Source organism: Opisthocomus hoazin, chromosome 15 (assembly GCF_030867145.1).
Source record: "Opisthocomus hoazin isolate bOpiHoa1 chromosome 15, bOpiHoa1.hap1, whole genome shotgun sequence".
Classification (NCBI taxonomy): Eukaryota; Metazoa; Chordata; class Aves; order Opisthocomiformes; family Opisthocomidae; genus Opisthocomus; species Opisthocomus hoazin.
The window spans coordinates 11517207-11531175 of NC_134428.1; the positions used below are offsets into that span (position 1 = coordinate 11517207).

The 13969-nt window shown below is 38.5% G+C and overlaps 1 protein-coding gene across 33 annotated transcripts in view; it reads right to left on the bottom strand.

The window, feature by feature from the left end:
• RBFOX1 (RNA binding fox-1 homolog 1) overlaps positions 1-13969 on the bottom strand; it is a 1166109-nt gene that overhangs the window by 799789 nt on the left and 352351 nt on the right. The gene's annotated exons all lie outside the window — the stretch shown is intronic.

Genomic DNA, 13969 nt, shown 5'->3' on the forward strand with positions numbered 1-13969 from the left:
AAAAAACAAGCCTCTAGGATTTGTCAGCAAGTGCTTGGCACTTTCAAATGCTCTCATCAGGCTTTTAATACATCCATGGATACTGCACATAAAACTCAGCAGTTCTGTTGAGGAACTATAGGGAAAAACATCCTGAGAAGAAGAGATAGGAGGTCTTTCCCTACTAGATGAGCAATTGAAAAGCAGCCTAAGCAAGCTGTAAGTCGAAAATTCAGACTAAGAAAGTGGTAACCAGTCAGTGATCACAGTATCATTCTAGTTTCAACTTCTATCATTTTAACTGGTCCATATGTGGAGAAAATGTATTTTTTAATTTTCATACTACAATTGATAATGTCAAGCAAAAAGGTGAGAGAAAAGGCATACGGCAGCTGCAACATTTTCAACTCCTCTTATTCCTCTATGCTAAGTTAAAAATAAAATCAGTATTAGAATAATGTGGGTCGCTTGATATCGTTTCTCCAGTGCCTTGTAGAGACACCAATCTGCAAACCTGCTAAATTTCCAGATAAATAGTTTTATTTGCAATACTGAAATTATTTAACATTGTATGCTCAGGATGTTGTTTACACCAAGGTAACATGTCTATTGATGTACTGCTGCTGTCAGAGTCTCTTCCATAAATAGTATTTTTTATTAGCTGCTTGGATGCACAGGTGAATAACAACCGATGTGAGAGCCTCCGGGGGTATGTTTTCAACCTGTAGCCTGTCCCGGGAAGCATGTGTTCCTGGAGGAGGATGCTTGCAGCCCTTGATTCTGGTCTAACTCACCTAATTGCTCCAAGCTGCTTTTCTGTTTGTGTTGTTTCCTACCTTCTCACACATCTAGAGAGAAACCACTACCCTATTTGCTGCCAGGCTAATGGGTATTACAACTTTACACAGGCCAAAAATACTAGAATGGGGAGAAAAAAAAGCAGAGGGGGATTAAACATATTTACTGACAAATGACATATTTTCATTGACTTTAAGTTCTGTTTCCTTCAGAGGAAAAGAACTTCTGGGGCTTATAAGAATCAATAAAAAGTATTTGGTTTATAATGATATAAAAAGCAGATACTGTTTAATTTATGAAAGCATACCAGTATTCTTCCAGGCACACAGACTCCTCTCACCTCCAATGTATTAGGCAAACTGTGAGCCAAACAGAACAAACAAAAACTCCACACAGCAAATTCAGATTTTCCTTTACTATTCAGGGGAAATGTTTTGAGTAAAAATCTTGAGAAGCCATGCATTCACAGGGATTGAAGTTCAGCATCAGTTCCCATCATGCCACAAGATCATGGATCTCAGTTTTCAATTTGCTATCTTTTTAATATAGCGTTTTTCATCAATGAATGGATGGATGAAATGAATAAATAAAAATGAAATTATTTTTTAAAAAAAATTCAGTACTCGATTTCTGTTCTGAGAAGCATAGCCTTTCTCTTGTCCTGATTCTCAGAATTTTCTTAGACTTAAGGAGTCAGGAAGAAAAGGAACCTTTCTAACACAGCTCCACCTGAACGCAAGCATTCCTCACTCAGGACCACGTACTCCTTCTCCAAGACTTTCTCTCTCTACACTCACAAAGAAGTTGCCAGAGAAGGGGCAGGATTTTTTATTTCAAATATTAAAATTCAGCACACATCACCGTTTCCAACTCAGCCACTAGGAAATACAAAAGCATAAAAGCATAAAATACCAAAACGCATCTTCACAATCTCATTCAATAATAGTCAGCCAAGTAATTACAGCAACGCAATGGATCTGACAAATCTTCCATATTTCTTCACCTCACCCATCCTTCCAAGAGAGTCAGAAAAAAGGTCTTACAAGACACCCTACACAGCATCAAGTTAAAAACTACAATTTAATATCAAGTGTATGTGTTGGACAAATCACTAACACGGATCCCATCTTACTGAAAGCAATTATTTATGTCCATTGGCCTCGGAGCAGGGACTGAGAGACAGAGCGCCATGGGTACACAACACAGCAGTAGTCAGCACAGACATCAACAGAATGCAAATAAAAATTTTGTAATATTCAGTTAGCATTGATTTGCCATGAGATTGCAAGTTTGAAACGGACAGGTGTTCACAGCATCAGCTGAAGTTTATGGACTGGTATAATGTCATGTCCATACCTGTCTAGGACGTGATCATCTCTACCAGGATAACACTGAAAACGCGCAGGAGGCCATAGGCATAAAGGACTTCGCCCTTCTCAGGATTATTTATACAATTAATCATGCCAGTCATTACATTGTGACAAGCAGCAAAGCAGTAAACATTTGTGGCACAGGACACAGTATTAGCTTCCAAGTGATTAGATTTTTGCTGCATTACTCAAATTAACAGATAACTTCGCTTTGCCGAAACACCGTTGAAAGATCACATTGGAAAACAATGTGACTTCTGATCATAAAGATAATAAAAGTGTATCAACCAAAGTGACTGAAGTATTGTTTTTTAAGGTGAACTTCTAATTTGGAAAGAATAAAAGGATTAAAAAACATAAAGGCACTTTAACCTATTTTTCCTGCTACGATAACATTTTCAGTTTCTGGCCTGTCACATCTGTTATGGGGAATTCCATTAGGAGAGAATAAAGGACGTGCTGCTCTCACAAAACAGAGGCACTTTTAATGACAGTTTCCGAAACATGGCCTTCTGTAATTCAATAGATTGACTAGAAAAGCTCACTGTCAATCGACAGTAACATCAACGTCAGTGCACAAAGACTGATTGTCTCAGTATGAATAATTCTTCTTGCGCTGTTAACTGCTTACAGCCTGTTCTGGGTTTTGCAGCAACATCATTTTAAAAGCGGTAAAGCAGCATTTGTTCTTTTTCAGTGGAACTACGCAACGTTTAGAGGTGACATTAAAGGTACTCTCAGAGTCTACAGTACTAGAACTTGTGACTGACAGTTTAATCCTTTATTTCTTACAAATGATAGTTAAAAAATTGGGGCAATTTCAGTAAATACTCTTTTAATGGCCTCCAAGTTAGGCTAACCACAGCTGCAGTCTGGACAACTGAAGATCAATTCTGCTCGAAAAACCAAGTTATTATCTACCAGTTTTTAGCAGAAATTAGGAAGTATGAGCTAAATCACAGCCAGTCCCCTGAACCCTTGACGTAAATAGTGTAATTAGAATCATAGAAGATCTCAAGTTGGAAGGGACTTATAAGGATTATCGATCCCAAGTCCCTGCTCCTTGCAGGACTCCCTAAAACTAAATCATATGACTCAGAGTGTCACCCAGACACCCCTTGAACTCTGACAGACTTTGTGCTGTGGTGCATTGACAGTGAAACAACAGCAACAGCACAGGTACAAAAATTTTTCAAGATAAAGCAGAAAGTCTAAAGTCTCCTTGCACTTGTCTGTTTCTTAATACGCGTAGGGCTGGACACACAGGAAAACTAGTTCAGTACTGCTTCACTATTTTCTTCAAGGTGTTGTTTAACTAAATATGAAACCCTTGACATCTGTCCTCACACCTACACTGGGGCACTTCATTAAAGTGTCTTGCAACTAGGGACAGCCATGGTAAATTACAAGGGTTGTACCAGTTTCATTTGGTACAATCTATTTCTACCGTTAGACCAACAAAAAGGCATCTCCGCAGACCCACCCAGCCAAGACATTGGTAGGCACTCGTCAGCAGCTCAAGCATAAGACCTGTGCTTGCCTAATCCAGAAATAGCTGTACTGCATTTCTTCCTGATGCCTGCTCACATCTTGCAGGTTCTAAAAAGCCAGACTCTATAGTTGCATGGTATAATTGCACCTTGCAGCTATAATATCACCTTCTGTTCTGCTGATAATCCGAAGACTGTCCATCTCTTACAGTTACCATCAAAATGAATACATTTCCATCCTCCTTACTCTGCCAGCAGACAATGCAGACCTTCACCTTCTACTCACAGCTTTGACAAGCAGCCTACAAAACTGAGATAGCTCTTTATTTTTTTCCACTTCTGCTGTTACGACTCAAGTTTGCTGTTGTGGAGCTATCAAGAAGCAGGTCAACTGCATGTTCTGATCCCAGACAAAACTAGAGACACCAGGAGCAGGGCTGAATGATTCATGAGGCAAAAAACATCAATCTATTCCCAAAATAAAGGGAAGAGTCAAACACTGAGGACCTCTGAATACTTTAATCAGCTATAGAAGCCTCACAGGTATTATTTTCCACTTCTAAAAAGAAAACATAAACAAAACTAAGTATAAACTGAGAAAATACACAAGGTATCTATTGGTTCTTCAGTGATGGATTTTCAGGCAATGCAAGCCTGGCTCAGAAATGCCCCTATACACATCATCTCCCTCTGGCTTGCAGGTTTGCAACTAAATAAACTAAATATATTGTAAATCTTGATGAAGTTGAAACAGTTGTGCAAACTGAAATAAACACGAAAAAGCTAAAGTATACAAATAATTACTAAACAAGCTAAGACCAGCACCTTGCAAAGGCAGAGGCAAGTACTGATGATTTTGCATAGTAAATAGTCTCCAGAAACTATACCTCTGTGTATGCATATGAATGTCTGTGGGCTCAAGACCTGAACTGGTCCAGCTGCATTTGGGCCGTGAAAGAACACTTCCACGATCCTGCAAGAGACTCCAGGATTAGAATCTCAGCATACAAAATGTAATTTCCTTTTAATTTCCATATTATGTATTTACAATGGTAGAACAGCTACTGGTTCCCCAGAAAATGATGGTACTGTAACTTTTTTATTTTTGATTTCTTCGCTAGTGGGTAGCGACTGACATTACCTGTGCATGTACGCACATGCACACATACACACAGACATATATAGGCACGTATGTATATATACACATCCATAGATACACAAACACCCCTAAATAAACTTGTAAATGCAGATACCAAGACAGAGCTACCCCTACCTGAAGAAACTGTTGCCATAGCCTTCACAATAACCTTGTTGTTGATCATTCTTTAGAGAACCCTTCAGTACCAGGACAGGATTTCACATGGACTATTAATTATGCTACAAGCAATTTCTTTACTTAAAGCAAATAGACCAAAAAAACCAACCAACAACCCAACAGAAAATGCAGAAAAGAAAAGAGTAAGCCTGCATTAAACATACAACCTAAACGTGATGTTACACAAACAATAACTAGATTAAACATAAGAACATGTGCAGGTACATACCTTGATTGAAGTGTTCATTTAATATAATTTAAGTATCTGAAATATTCTGCTTACTTGATTAGAGTAGATTGTTTGCATTTTGATTTATTGCTTCAAGATCAGTATTCATTAAGTCACTTAATATAATGGCCCCCTTACAGCTGCTAACTCTATTAAATGTAATCATTTTTTCCCATTCCTGTTTATAGCACAGTCTACTGTTACATTAAAAGCAGTCTGGAGTTATTTATTAATCGCAACCACATTTTCCAAGTACAAGTATCTTCGGAAACAGCTCATAATGGTTAGGCCTTATTCGATACACAGGAATTATAAATTATATTTTGTCTCCTAAATTCAAATTGTTTGTAGTCTCATGCACTCTCAGGGACCCTGGAGTAACTATTCAGGTGGTTGATTGATAATTAAAATCTTTGACCGAAAGTTTCAAAATTACATTCTTAGCAGAGTTTTAAGTCTGTATTTTGGGCTCCTAAGCAGCAGCCTCAGTTTTCAGAGCTGCTCTTGACCCTCAAAGTGTACTGAAATCAGTGCAATTGCTCTGCAAGTTAAATAACAATAAAACTTTTAAAATTAGAATTTTAAACATAGCATTTCATCTTTCAGCACCTGGATGGCAAACCACTGGGCAAAGACTAAACACCTGGTTCATGGTTCTGGCTGATAGATTTTACGTTTTTCCCTCGCTCATTACCAAAGAGCACAGAATAATCCTGTGATAATGACATGTTATTAACTTCACCACTGGCCAAAAGAGATTACAATACTAGAAAAGCTATAGTATAGGCTTACCCATTTTGTTATGTTTATTTAAGCATTACCATCTCTGGAAGGTCAGTCAGTATCATGTTAGACACAAAACATACACCATACATATGAAATGCAGCAAATTGCTGTGAACTGCTTGTTCTGTGGCACGTCATGTGCCATGTGAGCCATACTGACTCCACTAAAACACAGTGAACTGCACTGCTTGGAAAACTAGGCAGGAAACATCTATTATCTTTTAGATACACTAAAAGCAATTAGTAGCAGTTAATTAAACAGTACTGATCATCAGTTTTTTCTAATATTAGTCAACAAACAGGTAAACAGAGCTCATTCTCTGATGTAAAGAGCCAAGCTATAATTAACAGTTACACCATCTTAAAAAAACATTTAGTTTTATTTTCCTAATTATAATTATACAAGTTAGTCATAGTTGAGGAAAAACACTTTTTGGTATATTCTATATCAATAAACCAGTAATGCAAAAATTCTCAACGCATTTGTTAAATCTCAATCACAAAAGCATCACCTGAAAAAGTCCAGTATGGTTTTCTCACACAAAGCATTTTTTCATATTGCTGGATTAATATACTGGTATTTCTAAGAAATAAAAACCCTAAGTTCTGCTACACTTCTTCACTGGTATAATGCAATACTGCTCCAAATTACTTGCATCAACTCAAATTTTATAGGGTCTGTTTGTAATAGTATTATGGTCATTCAGAAAAGTACCACTTCCACTACGAGCCTGCACCGTGCTGTTTGCCACGAGATCATCCATCCTTTCACAACTCCTTTGCTACTGAAAACAAAGAATTTTTCATAAAACTCTTACTAGCAACCATTTATATACCGAACTTTATTCATTATTGCTCTTATTTCTTCTCTTTCTGTGGTTTCTATACAAAATCATTACAATTAATAGGAAAACTTCCATGGCCTCCCAGGGACTTCATCCATTAATCTTTTCGTTCTGTCAAGAAACGCTGCTGTTTAAAGGAATCACGTTCCTTGTTCTGTTTAGCTTCATTAAATCTCCTGTGGCAGAAGTACTTCAAAGGCACGGGTTTTTAAAGCTCTGAAGAAGCTTGAAAAGTTTTCCTAGTAATATATTACAAATACATAGTTTTAGTATAATAATGCTTCAGCAAGGTGGTGATAAGGTAGGGAAGATAATAAGAGGATGTGGTCAGAGAAGCACACCTGCAGAAAACTATTAGCCAATGCATTTCAGGAGTACGAGGCAGAAGCTACAGTTTCCATTCTGCACATTAAAGAGCATCTGAGTAAAGAACGCAGCATTAAATTAAGAACTAATTTCAACTACAAAAAATTACGATCAAAACAATAATAAATGGTCAGCCCTGACCCCCTGAAAGAAGACAAATCCTAGGTAAGGTCACTTTTTAGCCTTGACCCAAACTGGAAAGAGGGAAGAAAGAAAAAAATTAAAGCCATACATTAAGGCCAGAAAGCAAACTTATTTCTTCTGTAACCTCTTTAGTTTAGTATGTTTGTTGGAAGACTTATGAAATAACATTGTATTCTTTTACAGTCAGATCTATTTTATTTGAACAGCTACACAGTGACCAAAAGCAAGGTGCACTCCGGGTAAATAGTGGCCAGTAATATTTTTATTTCACCTTAAATAGCTCCCATACTACTAAAATACTGCAAGCAACTTATAAAGCCAAATGTTCAGAATTACGGTCAATTTTGTTCTTCTTAAATGAGTACTTCATGTAAGATTAAAATGTTTTGAAAATGGGAGGAAGAATTCCTACCCGACACCTATCCAAGAAGAAGGTCAAACAAACCTAGACCTATTGGCTGCAGCATTAAAAAATTAAAAAGTGGTTTATATATCCATTACAAAACTTCACAAACTTTTAATTACAGTCTTTGAATATGTAACTGATAGGCAGATCCCACCTGAACATATGTCGATGAACGGAACTGGCACAAGGGTATAAAGAACTAAAACCACACATTAAAAACCTGCATTTCTGCTTGTCTAAGAGTTGTTAACATAGCCATTTTCAAATACACCATGTCTTTGAGATTGTATAGAGAGAGCACGCAAATGTAAGTCACACTTTTTTACTACTGTAGGGAAAAAAAAAACTTTCAGTACTAAGCATTATAAAAAATAAAGTACATGATATCACTTTTTTCTCTTTTTATGCTATTTTTACCCCTACTCAATGCATAAACTGCATTTTTCTTTTTATTTACAAAAGAAGATTCCTTCTCTGTCCTTTCCGGGCAGTACCCGTTCCCTGAGCACACCAGCAAACCCAGCTCTCCCAGCCCCCAGCGACTCCCCACACCCGCCCGGCCCTCCCTCCGGCGTAACCCAAGAATGCTTTGCAAGTGGCTACTCCAAACGCAGACGCACGCACACACTAACACGTGCGTTCTTGCTTGCTCTCCTTCTCCTACTTGATATTTCACAAAGATAATACCAGGTATAAAGGCTCTTCCATCCCAAGAGAGCCGTCATCTGAGAACAGGCTGAAGTATTTCACTCGCATTTGGGGCCATTACTAAAAAGGAAACAAGAAATTTCTCTTATAATCCAGAATAGGTACCATTTCTTCACCGAGCCATTTTTCACATCCCAACTCTAATTCCACAAACAAGCCTTTCAAACCTGCCAGGTGACCTCACGGTCTACCCCAAGGCCTCCCCTGGGCACCACTGGAAACAAGCCACACAGCAATTCCCGTTCCTGAAGACATGAACAAAAAATTTGGGTGCAATCCTTCCTTACCAGTTCAAATTATTCTGCAGCCCATGCGAAATCACCACTTTGGTCCTCAGTAATTCTTTTTTTTTTTTAAAAAGAACAGCTTTATTAGCCTAGGATATGGAAAACAGTGCTGAAAGTAACAAAATGGCACTGATATTACAAAATACATTATTTCCACCCGCCATCTAGTACAAAGAGAATGATGATATCTTTTCTGTATGTTTTTTGGTGGTAGTTGCTTGGTCAGTATGCAAGCTTGGCTTTTTATGACATTCCTCTGAACAGATTGCAGCTCTGCCTTCTTTTGCTTAAGCTTTGAATTCCCACAGTTACAGACTGAAGAAAAAAAAGTCTTCCCCTCGTGATCAGAAATAGATGTAATTTCCATATTCAGTATTTAGCTGTTGCTTTTATCAATCTCTTTCCTAAAGAAGACTCCCACATATTATACTTGATCACCATCTAGAATTTTTCTTTGATATTATTTGGGAATTAACACAGCTTTCGGAGCCCCGGCTAAGGCATGATGCAATCAGAGGACTATAGCCTTAGCTGTGTCAAATTCAAGCAGCAATCAAGGCCTATATTCTCCCTTTGAATACAAAACGACATCAGTATCATAACTGTAATGAAAATAGATTATTTTTGTTCCAGAAAAGTCTATATTTGAAGTTTTTCTGCCACCTTCTCATCCATTTATTCAGACTAGAAAGTTTCTTTTTCCTCATGCTGCGTGAATCAGAACAATTTCAGAGAAAGTTACCAAATGAGGCTCTGGATATCAAATTTTATCCCAGCATTTTCAACTATGAATTTCAGCAACCTCGCATTCCTTCTCAGATAGCCACCAGGGACTGAGCTTGAATACCTACTGCCGCTACTGGCACAGGGTCAGCAGCCCCTGGGGTGCAGAACTCCTCCCTTTCCTAAGACCCTGCGCCCACCAAGGCAAGCCAGCTATTTCTGCCATTAGCTGCCTTCTCAGCCATCAGGATTTCTAAAAACTCAGTTTTCCATTTCAGTCTTCACAGACCTGAAATCTAATTTTGTTCGTGGGAAAAACAAAAAAAATAAAATTCTTTCAAGTATCTGGCATTAAACAGGTATGAAAATACATGGCTATTTTATGTAACTATTGGGAAACAAATTTCAGTCTCAAAAAAAACCCCCACCCTCAGAGCTCTTCCTTTCAAAAAATTATCAAGGCAAGTAATACCAACATGCCACATACCTAAGCTGGTCTTAATATGAAGCTGAGGACAGTTTTTACTTCAGTGCTATGTTCTTGTTGGCTAGTTAATGGGGACTATGCCATATAGTAAAAGAAAAAAAATAAATCAGAACATTGAAGCTTATTACGAAACCAACATTGATTGTATCACATAGATGTTTATTTATAGATCTCCGAAAACCCAGAGGAACGTAAAAGTTCATCCTCAGCGTTCTACCGCTATCCCCAACAGGCATGTGTATGCAGCCCCTTCCCGGCCCAGCGGACAGCCAAAATGAACAGTTCCGATTTTAATATTTGTAAATCTTGAAATATACTCTTGATCCTATTAAGCCATGTTTAAAATGAGCTTCCAACTAAGCCCTTCCCATTAAACAAGTCTCTTTTACAAAACTACTGAAACACAGAAAAAAAAAAAAATCTTTGAACTATCAGACAAACAAGGAGTGTGGAAATATCCAGCAAAAATTATATTAAGGAAGTTATTTTGAAAAATGGTTAATATTTCATTCTTTTGCCAGCAGCTGTGTGTGACTTCAGGCAGGTAATGATTTCCCTGTGCTTCTGTGCCCTTTCTATTTTCCACTCTCAGACTGTAAGCGCTTCAGGGTAGGAAGTTAACTTACATTCTTAAGAGTCTCTAGCCAAAAGCCTGAACCTGGTAAATTTTGAACACGATTTTGAAAGAGAATTCATAAGAGTCTATCACTTCAAGCAAAAAAAGCCAAATTAGGTCCACCGCTTTAGTCTCAGGTCAGTCACTACATTGTCAAGCAACCTTGTGCACATCACTTAATATCTCTATGCTTTTCTTTCCATGTATAAAATCGGAACAACAGATCCTCCTTCACGTAACCGCAGAGTTGGGAGGCTCAGCTCATTAAAGTCTGTGAAGTGCCTGAGATTTCCGAGTTGCAGAAGCTACATGAAACACAAACACAGACTAACTCCCCAAGAGATGTGCTGGCAAAAATGAGGATTATGTTCCACTTCAGCACTCCAGGAGGCTCTCCGCTAGTTTACAATGAAATGACAAATGAAAAAGAACATCCAATGTCCTAAATCACTGGGAGAAATCAACAAAACATGGATTACTCTCTAATCCAACCTGGCCAAAACTCCCTCAAGTTGATCAGCCCAAGCATCGCTGGCAAAGGAACAGAGAGTCTCAAAGAGAGCAAAGGTGTGAGGCCGTGAGGCAGGGGAATTGTCAGTAGAAGGTACATTAAAACAAGAACCCCCTCACATATCAGGTCTGGAGAAAAAACCAACAAAGGACTGAAAAGTCTTTATGATTTCCAGCCCCGAGTGTGCAGAGGCTAACTGAAAAGGGTGTGCATTTCCCACTGACATCTCCATACAGCCCCATCATTTCTACATCAAGGCAAGTATTTCCTTTTTTATTTTTTGGTGCCCATCAAAAGTTTTGTTACACTATGAGCATGACCACAGCTCTGAGAGGAGCCCCCTCGCCTCCCACAATCAGGACTAATCTATTCTGGCAACAGAGACAAGTTCCTGAGAGTGGGGCACAAACGTTCTCCCCAGAGAATCAGGACTGGCAGCCCACCCATCAACATGCTGGGGATTCAGCTAATTTTTTCAGCCTGCCTTCCAAAACTCCAGGCCTCCATTTTCTCTTCCCTGGTTCCTCTCTCTGCTGAGATGCAAAATGCACAGGCTGTACTGCACTAGGTTCACCTGTTTCCTTCGACGAAAGCATCTGTCAGTGAAATTCCAGGTCCCCTTCTTCGTGCTAAGCCATCTTTCAGCTGTGATCTTCCTGCATGCTAAACGCAAGGCAAGAGTATTCCCAGGAAAATTTCACCCAACTTCCCATTCTAACTCCTGTTTGACCTACAGGCAATTCAATTCTTGGGTGGATCTCAATTATGTAAAGCCAACATGGCTGAAAGGTAAATGCTTTCAAAAATTGCATGAGTAAAGACAACAGGATAAGGAATAAAACATATTTGCAATATATGCAAAATATTTTTATTATTATTCTTAATTTTCATCTTATTCTCTTTCAAATTTTATTCAGAGCCATGAAGAAGTTTTTGGATAGACTGTGAAGAGCACCAGTAACTTGCACCCTGATGTCTCAGAAGACTGAAGAGTACCACCCCACTTCAACCATGAAACCTCCCAAAGACTTACCAGCATGCCGCAGCACCCAGAAAACACCACTGTGGTGCTCACTACTTAGCCATCAAGCACATTCCAAGACACCTGCATGCCTATTATACAAAAAGTAGGTCTTTCTGATTTTAGTCTTCAAGTTAAGCTATACAACTTGTCCTAAGATCCATACCTGAAAAATTGTTTGCATCTTTTAATTCTGGCAGACAATGTTTCATTTATTTTTACATTTTTGTTTGTTAATTCCATTGAACAAGCTGCCTACAGTTTTCTAGAGTGCAGCTCAACAACTGGAATACTGTGTTAGCAACTCCTTGCTCCATTTAGATGTCAACTCATGCATAGCTACAGACATAAAACTTTTGTAAATAAATGCATTTCCAAGGTGACTTTCTTTAAACAGTTCAATTCAAAGATAATGATTTTTGCCTTCGGGCACTTATCCTAAGAAAATATTCATTTTGCATGAGTAAGTCTGTGTAAAAGGCAAAACAATGCCACTACTGCCTTTAAAAATAATTGGGGAAAAAGAGAAAAGGAAGTTACATATTTTCTAAATTCCTCTACAGATAGTGTCACGGGAAATTTGGTCTTCAACTCCACAAAATCTCGAAGTCAGGCTTGGGCTCAGTTCAGCAAAGCTCCAAGCCATTCACGCCGAGACTGCATTTTCAATGCTGTCGTTGTTGTTCCCTACCTTCGTCTGTCTAGCAATGCTCGCAGGAGGTTTCGCAGGTGGAGAGGGGAGGGGTTCAGGGCACGTCGCACAGGGGCCGCCGCAGAATCGGCAGCTTACCCTGGGACTCACGGCAACGCCTTATCAGAGCGCTGCGAACAGAGCTACTGTTTCTTGCAGCAGAAGTAGATAAACTGTGGATGCAAAGACACTTCTGCAACCGGCCAAAGATGATGTAATCTTTTCATTTACGAAACAAAGCTAATACAGGGCTTACTCTGACTGCATAAATGCAGGAAAACTACAGCTTAGCCTTCCTAAATGCCTACAAATTCATAGGCGGAAAAGTACCAAGAAATTTCACACACACCCAAAGATGAGTTTTGAAATAGGATGAAATAAGACATTATGCTGAGCTGCATTCTTTCTTTTCTTTATAAAGAGCCCAATATACAGAACAAAATGTACATACAATGACATACTATGAACTATATACACACATACGTTAATGGAGCTAATGCTAAAAACGGAAAAACACAACTCAACTGAAAAGTTGGCATTAAAATTCATTTGTTGGCTCGTGTATCTGCTGCAGAATTTGCTTTCTCGGTATATTTATTTGAGGAGAGATGCTACAAAAGGGAAAAAACTATTTGTTTGCTTGAGGGTAGTGAACTTTTTCTCAACCTTTATAAATATTGTTTGGAAAGTATATTAGCGCTCCTGGTGTATTTATGGTTTCCTGAGTGCACAGCTTTCTTATTTCAGGAAGCGTTTCACAGATTCAGTAAGTGATGTGTAAGTACTTTGCAAAATATCCTCAAATATGAATGAGATTTCAAGAACTTCAAGCTTTTGAGGAAAACTTTGAACTATTGCACCAAGACAGATGAGATAAGGCAGACAGCGACATCTATGTTCTACACCCAGAGATGTTTATACCATCCATGCATAGATGTGCACTGATATCTGCATATATACATTTATTGCATATGTATTGCAAGACATTGGATGATAAAATATGTATTGATAAACTGTGGTTGCTAGACAAAGTATAGCATTAAAGAGACACAGACTGGGAATTCTCAGAAGCAACATCCAAAGTAAGATCTAATTTCTAATTTTGTACCACATAAATCACCGGAATCCATTATCTCCAAGGAAATAATGCCATAGTACAGCTCACAGCAATGGCGCAGGGACTACATGTGGAAACAAG